Here is a 5,149-nt window from a genome sequence, read left to right on the forward strand (position 1 = left end):
ATTCCAATCCGCGTGTTCCGATTTTATTTTTCCTATTTTCCAATTTTTGGCCAAAGCTTCATCTTCTCCTTCTGCTAACTTTCTTTCCAACCATCTCTACGTTTCCCTTTTTTTCCATTGATTGTAGAAGAGACCTAGATATTTCAGGTAATTTATTTTTTCCTTATTTAACATTTGGGTACTTAGAAACTAAAGCAAAGGCTAAGAAAATGAAGAAAAAGATGACAAAAAAAGTTACTGGAAATGTTAAACATTGTTTCTTTTCTTTATTTTATCAGGAATGAAAAAAAGTTTTAATTTTTAACTCTTTGCTTAAAACCCATTTCTTGGGTTTCATTGTTTTTTCAAGGTTATTTCATTTAAGTAGACTAAAAAGAAGGAATTTTCGAGGTAATATGCTTTGTACCCTTTTACTTCTACTTCTTGTTTTAACCCCTTTCTTGCATGTGATCTTTGCTGAGACAGTTGATTTAAAAAAAAAAGTGCAAGGAATTTGGCCATTTGTGTTTTGTTAGTCAACTTCAGTTTGGTTTTCAATTTTGGTTATAAGTTATGCATATTTATGGTCTTGCTTTTTCTTTGTCCATCTTGCCGAAGTAGAGAGTTCCTTGTGTAGTTGACTTTTATCAAGGTGAGTCTTTTCATATTCCAGATATAAGAGGAAAAAAATCACCCAATCTCTCTGTTGTTTACCCGGCATAATGACTTTGTGAAGTTAGGTGGCTAAAATTTCTTGTTTTTGGCTATTGATTCTCATCATTATGGTTCAGGCTACTAGTTCATTAACAAAAAAAGCATAATATATATTTTTAACATAAACGTAGCTACTATCTTATGATTGACCATGCCTATGTTACTTGGACTTAAGTGTGAGTGTTGGTATGCGTCCAACACGGATGGGTATGTTCAATTTTTATTTCTTTTTTAAAGTTTGGGGAGGGTTCATATATCCACAGACTCTTGTCTGTAAATGAGTTATACATAGGTGTTGTAGAGGGATATTTTAAAAAAAATGAAGAGAGGGAATAATGTAGGTCTATGCTTCATGGGTTTGAAATGGTTAGTTTTTGAGTCCCCTTCAAATTAGGATAGCCTATATTACTAAATGAATTGTGGTTTTATTGATTTTGTTAGTTGGTGAATGGAAATGACAAAAAATATTTCTTATAAATTAATGTGTAGTTACTGTATTACTTGCTTTTTTTTTTTGGAATTAAGCTTAATTGAATTTTGAACAACCACTTCCTTTTGTGATATGTACTGTGTGCTGGAATTTTCTTACGTCTTCTTCTTCTCTTGTAGACTTCTCTATCATCTGTGTAATTAAATGTTATTCATGGAGAACTTGCAACTCGTTTTTAGCACATTAGCTCTGCTCTAATTTGTTCAGTTGCTATAGTAGTTTGGGAGTGATTATGCTCAGGCCATGTTGCTTTGGCTTTTAATTTTCCTTGAAGTACCATGTATGAAACATATTAAGATAGGGATATGGAGGTATGACCCTCTAAAGAGTTGAGCATATACATTTCAAACACATACGAATATCCTACATGCATCCCTAGTCTGACTAACTTAGGTATTAGGTTATAGCTATTCAACCTTAAACTAAGGTGGATTTGTAAAACAATTCATTTTGTCTTTATCATTAGTATCTAGGATGACCATATGATACTAGATGCACTACAGGAAAACAGACTTTTAGCGGCGTTTTTTTTTTTTTTTTGCCTTTAGCGGCGCTTAAAAAGGGTCGCTAAAACTATTTGCGAAAAAAACACCGCTATAGACAAGGCCGCTAAAACTTGCGGTGTTTATTTGAAAAAAACACCGCTAAAACTTGCGGCGTTTCTTTGAAAAAAATGCCGCTAAAGATCTTGACTTTTAGCGGCGCTTTTATAGAAAATGCCGCTAAAGGTCGTGGTCTTTAGCGGTGCTATCATAGAAAATGCCGCTAAATGCCGTGGCCTTTAACGGCGCTTTTTTATAAAACTCCACTATAAGTCATGGCCTTTAGCGGTGCTTTTTTAAAAAAACGCTGCTATAATTCGTGGCCTTTAGCAGCACTTTTTTATAAAACGCCACTATAATTCGTGGTCTTTAGCGGTGCTTTTTTTACAAACGCCGCTAATTTGGGAATTTTGCAGTATACATTTTTCACCAATATCCAACCCTTCCCGCATGAAATCCAACCAAAAACAACAAATTTAAATGATACAAAATTATACGAAAGATATATGATATAAATTATAAATGAAATATAATTCAAAATATTCTTACAATAATGTTAAAAGTTAGAAGAAAACAAATGTCTAAGATGGTGGCATTTGCGACTGCTGGAACATCTTCATCATAGTCTGAAGCTGTTGTTAGAGTTCATCGTACTTTCTATTTTGCTCTGCCTCCCTCACTACTGCCTCCACTCTAAGTTGAGAAATTTTCTCAACTGTGCTAGCTTGCATCTGAGTTATCTGGTCTCTTAACCTCTAAACTTCAGCTTGAGATTGACTCCCGGAAGGCATGTATTGCTGCGAGCTGGATCCAAAATATTGGGTTGGAGTAACACCAGATCCTTGAAATCGAACCCGACCATACCTTTCAGAACCCAAAACTTCATTAATAATTTTGTTATCGATGTCCTCAAAATTAACAGAACTATCAGTTGAAGCAATCGCTTCATATTCCGCCTTCTTATCTTTTAGTTTCTCCTAATAAATCAATTAAAGAGTTAGAAACGAAAAATATAATAAAAAGGAATGCAAAATAACTTAACATTATTTAAAACTACTAACGACGAATTAAACCATTATAATTAAACATTATAAATATTTATAATAAATCAAATTTTATTAAGTAAATATACCATAATTTCTCCAGCTTCGAATTTCATCGGAGATCCATCTTTCTTCCTATGCGTAATGTCAAAAAGCTGAAGGCGTCCAACTTTTTGACCAGACGAGACTTCCTACAATATAGTAGTAAGAATATTATTTAATAGTAGAAAGTGATTAATATTTGACAGAATTAATAAATTCATAATACCTCGGCCTCAGCTGCACAAGCAAAACTTCTCGACCCTGCCGTGTGAGTGAATTTTTGTTTTTACCTGCTACTTGTTCCAACTCGCTCACGGTCCTACATAATGAAATTATTATTATGTATATAATAAATACTATAAACTGAAAAGTTTATAAGAGTTTGAAAGTACGTAATACCTCTCCTTTCTTTGAATTCCAAAATCTAACTGCATCTTCCCATTGGTACCTCAACATTCTCGGCGGGACATTTCGCAATTTTTCTTCGAGGCTTATGTCTTTCTTAAAATATTCTTTTTTCAAAGTGCTCTTATGGTCTCTCCATTTTTTACCCAATCCCTTCTTGATATAGGCATCCGAGACCTGTAAAGTAAATCTCGCCTAAAAAACAAAAGTTTAGAAAGTAAATATAAATGAAACTTAAACCAAAGTATTATAAATTACATTCACGTTTTGTTACCTTAATATTATCGAGAGCTTGATTTTTGTTGGTATCAGGCATGTGATGCCATGATTCGTAGTTGATGGGCCACATATTGGCATTTTGTGCTATAACGCCCAAATAGCCTGCTAAAAGTCGAGCTTCTGATCCAACAGGCTGACCATGACTATTTCTACTTACTTTGACAAGCTCGACAGGATTTAAGTTGTATAAATCCTTAAGTAGCGTACGTCCTCGACCTCTACGCATCCCATCGCTTTCAACTGGAAAATAATATATTATTATATTGAAATTGAGAAATACGAGCAATAATAAAAGTCAACACGCATGTAAAATAAACTTAACATTACTTTGAAATTCTGAAGGCTCGTCAAGTGTCTCCGGCACATTCAAAGATCCAATAGCTATCTGCCGTTCACTATTTCTTCTTCCGAATTTGGAGTATTCTGGACAATAATTAAATTTCATAATCTTCTTATATGCATTTTTCCTGCAATACACATAAAATAGTTGAAATTTTAGTAACAAATAACAACAATAATAGTACATATAAAATAGTTAAATTATATAACATGAGCAATATTAAAATTATAATATTACATATATTTAAAAATTCATAAAATCTTACTACTTCATAATTCATCAGTATCTTCGTCCACATCCTGACGAACCCATTGAAATTGTATACTAGTACTAGGGATATCTTCATTTAAGTTTTGTTATGGAAAAGGCAAAGTTTCTGATCTTTCGACGATGTCATCTCTAATTCCATTGCCCATGTCAAATAAGTCTCTAGGGGTGTTTCGAAGTACAACATACCAACCCTCATCAGTTAGATCTTTCAAGTAAAAACTTGCTTCACTTGAGAAGAAAATACATACGGCTCATCGATCAATTGTTGTCCAGTGTGAATCAATCGAGAGAAGTTCACCATTGTAAAACCAAATTGATCTTATTTAACTCCCTGAGCAGTATTAACATCATCCCAATCACATCGAAATAAGACAAATTTACATTTGTCATCGTAATCCAACTCAATTATGTCAGTAAGAAGTCCGTAATACTCAACATTTCCCTCAACAGGATTACTGTCCCTAGCACTAGCATAACTTGTAATTGAATAATTAACAACTATTCCACAATTTTGAGTTACCTCAATCTCTCCTGATATTTTGTATGAAATCTGAATCCATTGATGAGGAAGGCACTATATCTTTTTACTACTCTATTCGGACCTTGGGAAAGCCATTTAACTTCGTCATTGACGTCCTTGCCACTCCAAACCTATTGAATCGAAAGTAAATTGAGTAATTATAAATGTTATGAGAAAACATTATTATTTATCAATGAAAGCTTCAATTACATACCGTTTGGCTAACCATTCATGAAAAGATTCTGTGAATAACTTATTAATCTCTCGATGTTGTAATCTTCGGGAACACAAGCGAGATCTCAAGATTTGTTTGTACTCACTATGTTAAAAAAAAGCTTTACTTTGTTAGAAGATAAACAATTTATAATTGATGCATAAGGGATCAAATTCTAGAACTTACTTCAGTAATGGTTCTATTGAATCGTGGTGAAACAAAACATATCGATGTGCTTGTACCCACGATCTATCATCTAATTCTGCAATCTCAACTTTGCCGATTAGTTTTCCATAACTTTGAAATAAATA

At 33.3% G+C, this 5,149-nt stretch overlaps 1 long non-coding RNA gene across 1 annotated transcript; it reads right to left on the minus strand.

Annotated features, from left to right (window-relative positions):
- Positions 1–2,481: 2,481 nt before the first annotated feature.
- LOC105777546 (uncharacterized) lies at positions 2,482–3,359 on the minus strand. Its single transcript, XR_008190767.1, has 3 exons — positions 3,210–3,359; positions 3,037–3,129; positions 2,482–2,959 (listed from the first exon to the last, which is right to left on the minus strand). It is a non-coding gene; the product is annotated as an uncharacterized LOC105777546 (long non-coding RNA).
- Between the last annotated feature and the right edge of the window lie 1,790 nt (positions 3,360–5,149).

Source organism: Gossypium raimondii, chromosome 2 (genome assembly GCF_025698545.1).
Source record: "Gossypium raimondii isolate GPD5lz chromosome 2, ASM2569854v1, whole genome shotgun sequence".
Classification (NCBI taxonomy): Eukaryota; Viridiplantae; Streptophyta; class Magnoliopsida; order Malvales; family Malvaceae; genus Gossypium; species Gossypium raimondii.